Raw genomic sequence first — 12,201 nt, 5'->3', positions numbered from 1 at the left:
TTGAATTTTCAGGTATCCTTTACTCAAGTATTTATTTTTATGACAACTTTTTACTTTTTCTACCTACATTGTTACACAAATATTCGTACTTTCTGCTCCTTGCATTTTCCAAAAATATTTGTTACTTTAGGGGAGGGGAGTTTTTATTTAATAGAATAGAATAGAATAGAATAGAATAGAATAGAATAGAATAGGAGGAAATGTTGGAAAATGTTAGAAAGACAGAACAGGAGAGGAAGAAGAGAGGTTATATTTAAAGGTAAATTTAAAGCTCACATGTAATGTCCTCATTTTTAAAATCAAATATTGGATCATAATGTGAAGTTATATTTTTTCATCTTTTGAAACATCCTGCAAAGCAAACTGAGGTATACTAACTGTATTATTCAAATAAAAGGCAGTTTTGTGCAGGATAAACAGGTTGGCTTGCTGTACTGTTGTGAATTTACAGTAAAGTTGGACTGGTGCAGAGCAGCTGTGGTGTTCCTGGTCAGAGTCAGGTTACATCTAGTATAGGAGGCATGAGTTGGAAAGTAAGTTGACTGCATAAATACATTCACTGAATTCAACATTTATACCAATGGTACAGTGAAAATGTACTTGTTCACGTTTACTTGAGTAAAGAAGTGAATCAGTACTTACTGGGCTATTTTTAACATAAGTATCTGTAATTCTACCTAAGTAAAGAATGTCTGTACTTTTGCCACCTCTGTCAAAGTTCTACTGTATATTTAAAGTACTGTGTGAAAGTCTTGAGCCACCCCTCATGTCCTTGTATTTTGTTTCCAAGGAGCCGGACTTTCATGTCATTTTTAAAGCGGTCTTAAGCAATAGTTCTCCAGGCTTTTTGAGGATCTTTGAAAGTTTATATTTCTGCTGCTTTTTCTACTCGTTTTCAGTCCAGTCCTTCAGTTAATTTTGAGTTATATCTCGTATGTTTGTTGAGCCACTTAACACTGACCTGAATCATTCACGTATAAAAAAGACACTTAACTCAACTGTGGCAAGAATATAAGGGCAGGTCCTGGAGGATGAAGTAAAAGATATCAATGACTGGCCCCGCCGCTCGCCTGACCTAACTCCAATAGAAAACCTCTGGAACATTATGTTTTGGGCCATATGACACCTCCAGGTGGAGCTCAGTGATGCCCTGGTCCAGATCTGGGATGAGATCCCCCAGGACATTGTCAGTCATGCAAACAAGGCTATGGGGGCCACACAAACTACTGGGTAACTAAACTGTTGCTGCATTGAAATTTCAGCAACATTGAGTAGCCTGCCACATCATTTTTTTCACTTTGATTTTCGGGGTGTCTGTGAATTCAGCCCTCTGTAGGTTGATCATTTTTATTTTCATTAAATGATGTGGCATCCTTTCATTCCAAACACATTACCCAGTCCATAGCAGTATAGATATCCAGCATGATTTTTGCCCCATTAACATCTGATATGTTTTCAAAGTGTTCCTTTAATGTAAAAGTTTTTCAGCAGTATCTTCTGCTTACTTCAATTTCAAACCAGTTATTATCTTTGACACTGATTTTGCCTATGCTCACCTTTTGCTTCTCTCCCTTCCACCTCCTCCATGTTTCTGTCTCAGCCCATCAGAAAATCCCATTTATTGCTCCACTAATAACTGGTTTCTCCACTTGATTCTTGTAGGAGTTTATTTGCTTCCTAACACTCTTGGAAGGCACACACAAGTAATTGCCTCAATACCCAGAGTTTGAAAGGGATTTGGTGTACTTCCTGTTTGTTTGTGCCTCTGTTTTCTGTCCTTGTACTAGCAAGACAAACTAAATTCTTCTAGAATACAGTCTGAATATTCAGGTCTATCAAACTAACTTCAGGTTATCCAAGGCCTTTTGCAAAGATGTTAGATGCTGAGAAAACACCCCTCCCACTATTCATGCTATCAAAACTCAGTTATATAATTATAGTTTATCAATCTAATTATTCTTCCCCCCTGCTTCACAGATTGTGAAGAGCTGTAATTATGATCACAAAAGGAATTAATTTCAAGGACAAGTGAGGATGTGTTGCCCAAGGGGGTCCCACCTCCCCTCCATGGGTGGTTGCACTTTCACAAGTAACCCACATGATGTGTTTTACTCAAACTCATTTGTTTTGGTTTGACATGAGCCATTTTAAACACTGCTTTCATTCACGCTCTGTGTGGACTTAACCTCTGCACTGATGGCAATTTGAGATGCAAAATATCAAAATAGTATTGAAATAAATGTCCATAAAATTGAAGAAATTCAATGTGATGTCTCATGCATTTCCACTCGTTACTGTTACACAAATACTAGGAGTTCACTGCATAAAGATATACAGTCGATGCTAATTTTCCAGCCATAAAACTGCTACAGAGGAATAGTGTGTGTCCAGTAAGGTTAAAATAGTTAACTAAACATGATCGCTCAGTCACACTACAGTAGAACTAGGACAGAAACCTCCTTGCAACTCGTAACAAAGTGATTGGTGGTTAACCAGTGACTGCACTGATTATTTTATGTTATTTTTTCCCTTCAGTGAACAATCACAAGTAGTTGTACAGACCAGCTGCACCACTTTCATCACAAGGCAACAGCACAGGTTGCCTGGTGGGAGGCGACCTGTCTCCAAACGGTCGCAGTCTGACTCAGAATGACTGCAATCATTCTCAGTCAAATGGATGAAGGTTTTCAAATAGTCACAATCTAATGTGTAAATGCAGACAGTCAAACAGTCAATACTTTGTAATCCATCTGAGTAGGTCTGCGCCATTGAGCCCAGCTCGCAGGGTTATTATAGTTAACGAAAACGAACGAAATAACGAAAACTGAAATTGAAAAAACATTGTCGTTAACTGAAATAAATAAAAACTATAATTAAAAGGAAAAAACGATAACTAATTAAAACTGAATTGTGAGTTTACAAAACTAACTAAAACTAACTGAAATTATCGATAAACTGACTTTCATTTACTTGTTTGTTTTTTTTTCTTTTTTAAGCCTTGTGGATTGATATGAAATCATTGTTTCCGCTCTCCGAGTTTAAGCTGGGAGCGCCACAGGACAACTGTGTGAGTGCGCATGCGCGTGCGCTCACCGCGCTGTAATGGCTGCGGTCTGCCGAGAAAGCGGCAGAGTCCCGTATGGAGGTTCTTTGAGTACAAGAGCACAGATAGAATCGAAAGTCTTGTTGTGGATGATGAAAAATGTGCGGAACATTTTTCAGTCAGGAAAAACCAGCAACATCAAAGTCCACCTCAAACTGTTGCGTCCTTGTGCGTTTCCGGCTACTTTATCAGTGAGAGAATAACAATCAGGAATAATAATCAAAGCATCAGTATAAGGACTCACAACTGTCAGCAAATTCCTGGAGGGAGACTGTTGAAACTATCAGGATGGACGTGAAGGAATGAAGAAAGTGAAAAAAAACAGGGACAAATATGTTTGCAGCCAAAAAACTGAGCACAAAGAGCGAGGACCAAAAAAGAAGTCCCAGCCTGCACCGCATATAAAACCCCTGCACACGACCACAAGGTAATTAACACACACACCAGCTACACAAGCATAAATGTGGACATGAGGTCGGACACTTCCGTAGGTTATGTACAAAGACCCTGCAAGTTTAATCAGCGAGCATCTAACCAAGCTAGCTCCAAAACAGAAGCAGCTTCAGGTGGTGAGAACATCAGGATGCAGCTGGATTTGAGCTTTGACTCCTTCAAAGAGTTTGTTTTTGTCAAACACCACATGTAGCTGTTGTTAATCTGCTGCACTGATGCTGAAGTTTATTGTGGAGTTTATTGTAGAATTTATTGAGTTTGGGAGTTCATGTTTTTCTTTGTTTCTCCCTGTTGATGTTCATGTGTGTCCTTAATATTACACACATTTAGCATGTCTTGTGAACAGCTGGTTGTTGAATATATTTCTTTAAACGGTATCTTTTGTGAAGGTTTCATTACACAATAGTCACTTTTGCGCCTTGAGTCTTGCACCTGATTAGGTATGAAAATACTAAAACTAATACTGAAACTAACCGAAACTAACTAAAACTAATGTTACCCGACCAGATCGCGGCTCCCAACCGTGGTAAGGAGACCCCTGGCGTATTCTTCACTCGGCTCGTAGTGGGTAACAAGCCTGCTTCTTCACAGCGGGTCAGCTTCCGCCAGGCGTAGAAAGACAGCAACTGCCACGATTTCAGCAACAAAACTTTATTTCTTTTCATCTGTCCCGAACACACTTTTCCTTTCCCTCTCCTGCGCTAGCCTGCAACATACAACACAGGGCGGCGCAGAGGACAACTAACACATGGGCGGTCCCTCCAAGCCTACAACATGGCACCTCCCACTTGGAATACATCCCCCACAAGGCTGCAATCCTAAAGGGGAAGGCTCTGCCTGTAACACTACCCCCACTCTGGATGATGATTAAACCCTTAACATCACTCCAGCATGTTATAACATTAATAAGTAAAACAAAAGAGATCCTGAAAAGAAAAACACTCTCCTCCCCACAGTCCATAAACAAGCAATTCTTTGGTGGAGGATAGTCCAGGTTGAAGATGAAGGCACTGAACTTCCCACACGAGTGTAAACATCCTCCACTCTGGAAAGGGATGCAATTAAATGTCCATAACATATCATGTTTTACACACAAAACAAACTAAACATAGACAATCCCATTCACCCAACCGGGCAGCCTAACGACAATGGGACTTACACTGGGCATGGAACCGCCCTAGGGCTGCATAACCTGAACTCTTGTCCCTCCCTTGAGGGTATGAACATATTGTTAAACCAATATTACTGTTATTATTCTCTCCTTTTTTTTTTCCTTGGTCCGCTAAGGCATTACATAGTATCTGTGAATCACGACCAAAACAACAAATTAAGCAGGACAATGCAATCATGAAATTGTACCCTTACAGTCCTTACAAAACAGTCAAGCTTACCAGTTTACAAATTTTTTTTTTTTTTTTTTTTTTTTTTTTTTTGACTGAGCAGGGCAGCGATCCGCCTACACCCTGACTCAGTTTTAGGCTACATTAGCCTTGGTCCATTAACCAGTCACCAAACCGGTCAGGTGCCCTCCGTCTCCGCTGCGGCCTGCAACGGGGTGTGATGCTTGGAGGGGGGTGACGGTCTGGTCTCGCAGTTGGGCACAGCCCACCAGCCACATCCACTTCGGGCTGGAGGGATCCATGCGGAGACTGCAGGGCAGGTAGTGGGGAAACAGCTCCCGAGGAAACTCCTGCATCAGGACCATCGGCTGTTGGCTGAGTGTCCCACAGGTTGAGGGGGCCGAGGTCGGTGTCGGGGTCATCCTCGTCGGGCGTTGGAGGAGGTACCTCAGCCACTGCTGTCAGATCGGGTTCTTGGAAGACCCAGCCATTGTCCAGCAGAGTCCTGGAGTGATAAGGCTTAAGCCTATCATGATGAACCACTTTAGCCTTTGTTCTTGGTCCCTTTTTAATGCGGTAGACCAGATCATCCAACCGGCCTATTACAAAGTAAGGTCCCTCGTAGGAAGGTAGGAATTTGCGGACTTTGTGTCTCACTCTCTTGGTCCCTTTAACCAGATACCACACTGCAGCACCAACTGGGTACTGCACCTGGCAGATGTTCTTGTCATACTGTCTCTTAGCACGCTCACTAGATTTCCCAAGGGCCTCCCGTGCCAGCTGATGAGAAAGTTCCAACCTTTCCCTGAGCTGCACCACATAATGTGGGAGAGTGTTGTTGTGCATATCGTCGGGTGGCAGACCAGCAACCAAGTCAAGGGGCTCGGTTACCTCTCGTCCGAATAGCATCATGTTAGGGGTCAGCCCTGTGGAACTGTGTTTGGTTGCCCGATAAGCCATGACAGCATACGGGATCATTATATCCCAGTCCCAGTGGCAGCGCTCTGCAGTGGCGGCTAATGCTTCCTGGAGGGTAGCATTGAAACGTTCCACCTGGCCGTCAGACTGTGGATGGAACGGGGTAGTGTGTGTCTTTTCGATCCCCAGCAGTGCACACATCCCCTGGAAAACAGCCGACTCAAAGTTGGTGCCCTGGTCGCTGTGCAATGACTGGGGGGCCCCATACCTACACACCCACTCTGAAACAATCTTTTCTGCCACCGTGGATGCTTGTTCGTTAGGGACTGCATAGGCCTCCACCCACTTGCTGAAATAGTCCTGCACCACTAGTATGAAACGGTTATGCCTCTCTGTCTCATTTAGTGGCCCCATTAGGTCAACTGCAATTCTCTCCATGGGGGCGCCAACGCGCACTGTGCCCATCGCTGCATGTGGGGTTTTCAGTGGCCGTGCCTTTGCGGCACAGTTTGTACAAGTGCGGCACCATAGTGTCACATCATCCCTCATGTTATACCAGTAGTATCTGTTTTTCAGACGCGCCAGAGTCCTCTCTGCCCCAAAATGACCACCCACTGGGCCATCGTGCATCTGCTGCATCACTGAGCGGCGAAAAGGGTGAGGCAGTAAGATCTGGGGGTAGAACACTTTGCCTTCAGTGCAATGGAACTTCCTCGCCAGCACACCATCTTTTAGATACAGTCTTTTCCACTGTGCCCAGTAGGCTTTAGTGGCGGGTCCACAAGCGGCTACGTCAGCCCAGGGTGGCCGACCCCCCCCTTTTTCCATCCATTCCACCACAGGGGCTATGTCTGCGTCAGCCCTTTGGGCAGCTGCAAGCTGCTCTGGGGTCCACCCACTGAATGGTTTTGAGTGGGGCAACTCACTCAACCGGTGGATGCTTGGGTGACCTACAGAACCATCGCTACTGCCGACCTGAGGCTCCACTACCCCCACTCGAGGGTGCCCTGGGGGGTTAATGACGGTAGGGGGGTCCATTAGGTTGCACTGCACACCTTTATGCTGGAACTGGCTACTGTTGAATTTGGGATCTGGAGCCATGCAGGGGCACGACGTACGGCATGGCCTCCTGGAAAGTGCATCGGCATTTTGGTGGCTTTTTCCAGGCCGATGCAACACTTTGAAGTCGTACTCTGCCAGCTTCTCTAACCAGCGGGCGAGCTGGCCCTCTGGCTCCCTCAGCCTAGTTAACCAGCGGAGGCTGCTATGATCAGTGCGAACCGTGAAGGGCCTGCCCAACAAATACTGTCTGAAATGGGACGTGAACTCTACAACCGCCAGGAGCTCTCGTCTGGTCGTGCAGTAGTTTTGTTCGGTGGCTGACAGCCGCCTGCTCCCATAAGCCAGGACCCTCTCCTCGCCTCCCTGTACTTGGGAGAGGACTGCGCCGATCCCACAGTCGCTGGCATCCGTATCGAGGAGAAACTCGCCCTGGTCCAGGGGGTAGCCCAAAATGGGTGCTACTGTAAGACGCCTTTTTAATTCCTCAAACGCTTCCTGGCACTCAGCAGTCCATTTGAAGCGTGCATACTTCTTAGTGAGTTCATGGAGTGGCTTGGCTATTGTGGCGAAGTCCTCCACAAAGCGGCGGTAGTAGGAAGCCAATCCAACAAACTGTCGCACCTCTGTGACATTCCGAGGTGCAGGCCATTCGATCACTTGCTGAACCTTCTGGGGGTCAGTAGCAATGCCCCCGGCCGAGATGATGTGCCCCAAGTAGGCGACTTGCTCTCGGAAAAGGCAGCACTTTGAAGGTTTCAGCTTTAGGTTGGCTTTGCGTAGCCTAGCAAAGACCTGTTCAAGCCGCTCCAACATCTGGTTGCTATCCTGCCCCAAGACAATAATGTCATCGAGGTATACCAAGCACGTTTCCCACTGCAGCCCAACCAGGACTCGATCCATTAACCTCTGGAACGTGGCCGGCGCATTGCATAGCCCAAAGGGCATCACGTTCCACTCGAATAGCCCCTTTCGAGTACAAAAGGCAGCTGCTTTGCGGGCTCTAGGGGTCAGTTCTACTTGCCAGTACCCGGATGTCAGGTCCAGTGTACTGAAGTACTTGGCTGTGGACAGCGTATCCAGGGTGTCCTGGATGCGTGGCAGGGGGTAAGCGTCTTTGATGGTGCGCTCATTTAGGGGCCGATAATCCACACACAGCCGTGGACTCTGGTCCTTCTTTTTCACCATCACAATTGGTGCAGCCCAACTGCTGTTGCTAGGCTGAGCTAACCCAGTATCCAGACTCTGCTGTACCTGCTGGTCAGCTGCTGTCTGTTTGTCCCCTGCCATCCTGCGTGGTGGATGTTTCACCGGTGGCCCCGGTGTGATCAGGATGTCGTGCTGAACAACGTTGGTGCGGCCAAGGTCATTTGGGCCGGTTGAGAAGACGTCCCCGTAGGACTGCAGAAGGCCAGCCAACTTGTGGCAGGCATCCCGCGTCAAGCTGGAGCAGCTCTCGGCATACAGGGCATGCAGATGGCCTGGCACGGAAGCAGGGTCAGGGCTGCTGCACTTAGAGGCTGCTAGGGGACTGAGCAGATGAGGCTCCATCCCTTCCAAGACTCGTGCCGGCTGGAGGACCCCAGCCACAGCACCCCTTCTTAAGGTAACAGGCGCAGCCCCAGGGTTGAAGACTTGGATAGGGATGGAGCCTCATCTGCTCAGTCCCCTAGCAGCCTCTAAGTGCAGCAGCCCTGACCCTGCTTCCGTGCCAGGCCATCTGCATGCCCTGTATGCCGAGAGCTGCTCCAGCTTGACGCGGGATGCCTGCCACAAGTTGGCTGGCCTTCTGCAGTCCTACGGGGACGTCTTCTCAACCGGCCCAAATGACCTTGGCCGCACCAACGTTGTTCAGCACGACATCCTGATCCATCAAAGTGACCTGGCTGCAGTACAGGAATTTTTTCTTTGCCTCTGTAATGTTCATCGTCACTACTGTCTACAGAGTCACTATTATGCGCCGCACTAGAGTGACAGTAACGTGGCACTGGCCTGACTTGCTTTGCGCTATGTTGGCCATGTTCATAGAGTCCAAGCTCCCCAGCTGGCGCTGCTGCTACGTGAGGCGTGGAGGAGCAGCAATCCTGAGCCAGCATTTTAGGGCTGAGTTGTACAGGCTGGGGTGTGCATGGCACGATACATGGATCAGCAGGCTCAGTAAACTGGGCTTTTACAGGAGCGCAACGGTTACGGTTCATAGCCGTGAGCGAAATGGCTGGCTGGTCACATACAGTGGGTGTAACGAACTCAGTAGGATGCTGATCTGTGCCACAGGGTGCAGCTTTAACTGGTGTGGATGCCATGTTTATAGAGCTGTCACAGTTTGGATAGTGACGGTAATTGAAATCACCACAAACTGCCTTCTGTGACGCCTCTGGTGTTAAGAAGGGGTTGGTGTGCGTGGAGGGTGGCGGGGTGAGATGCCATGCAGCCTCACTCTGTAACATATCAGCGGCTTCCTCATTAGCGGCTAGTGTTAGCTCCATGCCTGTGATGAAAGGGTTGCTACTATATCGTTTAGCATACACTTTATCGGGCGAGTCCATATTAACTTTAGCAGTCTCTGTGTGCTCCGGCAAAAATGGGTTAGCGCTCCTGCTAAGGTGCATTACCTTGGTGTTGCGCTCGGCATCCTCGCGTGCTGCCATTTTCTCTCTCGTTCGGAGCGCTCTCTCTCTCGCCGTCCTTTGCGGAGCTTAATCCCGGACAAGAGCCCCCAGTGTTACCCGACCAGATCGCGGCTCCCAACCGTGGTAAGGAGACCCCTGGCGTATTCTTCACTCGGCTCGTAGTGGGTAACAAGCCTGCTTCTTCACAGCGGGTCAGCTTCCGCCAGGCGTAGAAAGACAGCAACTGCCACGATTTCAGCAACAAAACTTTATTTCTTTTCATCTGTCCCGAACACACTTTTCCTTTCCCTCTCCTGCGCTAGCCTGCAACATACAACACAGGGCGGCGCAGAGGACAACTAACACATGGGCGGTCCCTCCAAGCCTACAACATGGCACCTCCCACTTGGAATACATCCCCCACAAGGCTGCAATCCTAAAGGGGAAGGCTCTGCCTGTAACACTAAGCATGAAACCAAAAATAAAAACTAATAAAAACCACTCTGAAAACTAATTAAAACTAACTGAATTAGAGAAAAAAAAGTAAAAACTAACTAAAACTAAACTATAATGTAAAATCCAAAACTATTATAACCCTGCCAGCTCGTCTGTGACTGGTCTCTTCGCAACAGGGGACTTGACTCAACTGGTTGTATTCTGGTTATATTCCTACATAAAAGCAAGGTTGCTGAGCTGTTAGTGTTTACTTTTTACCATTATGGTTTACTCTTGTAGCCCTTCGTCAGCCTCATTTCTAGTAGCATTGAGTTATCAGTACATGAATGTATGAATTTTCCCTGATACATGCATTCTAGTAAATGTAATGTGGTAGTTTCTCAATTAAAACCTTCTATTTTCATGATTTAGTTGGTTGCCAGTGTTTCTGACATGCAACTAATAATGATTCTAAGCACAGCAGAGGTACACTAAAGTGCTAAATGTTGTCACTGCTGTTCTTAAGTCAGGAATGACAGTTCACCAATACTGAACAATGAATGTCTTTCTGTCCGTGTTAGCGACAGGTGTTTACACTTCACGGTCCAGTTGTAAAGGGTGAAACATGAAACACGGCGTAACTAAAATGTATAGACACTGTGAATCAAAATGCTGTGTGTTTCATGGCTTCACTGTAAAAAAAAATTATCTTGATGGGAATCCCTCATGCATCTGTGACCTTTCTGGATAGAGATTGCATCTTCACCTGGTGTAGGTGTTGATTTCATCCTGATGCCGTAGCGTGAATGTAAGTGTCAGTGTGCTTGTCTCTCGGCAAGTGTAGACTGTGTCACTGTGAACAGTGTTTACATAACAGGTGTCTACTATGCTGTAATTAATGCCAAGGTGCCAACATCTCCATGAAAAGGAGAGTTCTTCATGAGAGAGGCTAAAGTTAAAGCACTCATGTGCCACTGAACGCACTAAGTGGAGAAATTTAGCAATGCAACCTGAATATATCACCTTGGATGTCCAATTAATAAGAAAGAAATCAATGAATCAGTCGCTTAATAAAGACAATTACATGTTCTAATATTAAAGTAATATTTGTCTGTTTGTTTGCTGAGTACATTGCAAGCAAGAACAGCTAAATGCTAATTCAGTGTCCAGGGCTCAAACGAGGATTCAAGTAACTTCCTCCAGGTGTTAAAGAGGGAATCCTCAGACCCAGCCTGCCTGTGCAGCTGGGTAAATGACTCACATATTAATTTGCATAGTGAGCTCAAGTACATTTTTTTTTCATGAACGTGCTGTGACCTGTGAACATGCTGTGACCTGTGATCGGCTGACCTGTGATCAGCTGATCTGTGTTGTTGCTGGCTCTGAAGTGTAATACTCTTTTTGAATTGCATTCTATATTCTATATATATAGCAGAGTGAGTTACACGTTATCATAGCTACTTACCAACACCTAATCTCTATGAAGATGGATTTGGCATCTAATATTAAAGAGCATCTTCAGCCTAAATTCAAATTGAGTGCTGCTCACTGTGCCCTCCCTACAGTAACAATGGATTCCAGACTCCTGCAACGGTCCAGCAGAGTCAACTATAAACTGTACCACAAAACTACAAACTACTTGGTTTAGCCCAGATGTGTTTAAACTGACCAAAACAACCTTCAAATACCATGAAATTATATTTACTTTTCCAGTTCCTCAAATTCCACTTGCTGAATAGTCCTTAAAACTTAAAATAATCTCTCTTCTTTTTTCTCTTGTTGTTATCACACATAAACCTTTGTTCCCCCAGAACACCCATTGTGCCCACAGCTAGTACACAGTGTGTGTGCCAAGCTGCACACAAATGGCTTGTTTGCTGACATTTTTGTGCTTTTTGAAATTTTGCATGTAAAATGAAATGGTGCTACCTCAATTTAGATGCCACCAACATGCAGAATAAAAAGCATGCTGAGCTCCAACAAGGGAATATAAAGGTATAAATTGATATGTGTGTGTGTGTGTGTGTGTGTGTGTGTGTGTGTGTGTGTGTGTGTGTGTGTGTGTGTGTGTGTGTGTGTGTGTGTGTGTGTGTGTGTGTACATGCATTCGTGTGTGTGTGTGTGTGTGTGTGTGTGACTGTAGTTTTAACTTTTTTATTCTCATTTTTCTAAGAACTAGTTCACTCTGTATTTAAAAATGGAGGCAACTTACAGGTCAGAAAAGTCAAGCTAGTGCAGGAGTAACTTAAACCTGCTTCCTTTCTGATGAGCAGCAGGAGGTGCT

At 45.8% G+C, this 12,201-nt stretch overlaps 1 protein-coding gene across 2 annotated transcripts in view; it reads right to left on the bottom strand.

Annotated features, from left to right (window-relative positions):
* The window catches only part of opn5 (opsin 5), a 60,604-nt gene extending 50,682 nt beyond the window's left edge, over positions 1 to 9,922 (bottom strand). The window contains exon 1 of one of the 2 annotated variants that reach the window (XM_030720830.1): positions 9,486 to 9,922. The gene's annotated coding sequence lies outside the window, so the exon portion shown is untranslated. The remainder of the gene's footprint in view (positions 1 to 9,485) is intronic. The other variant, XM_030720833.1, reaches the window with a different exon arrangement.
* Between the last annotated feature and the right edge of the window lie 2,279 nt (positions 9,923 to 12,201).

Source organism: Archocentrus centrarchus, chromosome 24 (assembly GCF_007364275.1).
Source record: "Archocentrus centrarchus isolate MPI-CPG fArcCen1 chromosome 24, fArcCen1, whole genome shotgun sequence".
NCBI lineage: Eukaryota > Metazoa > Chordata > Actinopteri > Cichliformes > Cichlidae > Archocentrus > Archocentrus centrarchus.
The sequence above is the reverse complement of the archived record's forward strand: the minus strand, read 5'-3'. Positions and strand labels throughout refer to the sequence as shown.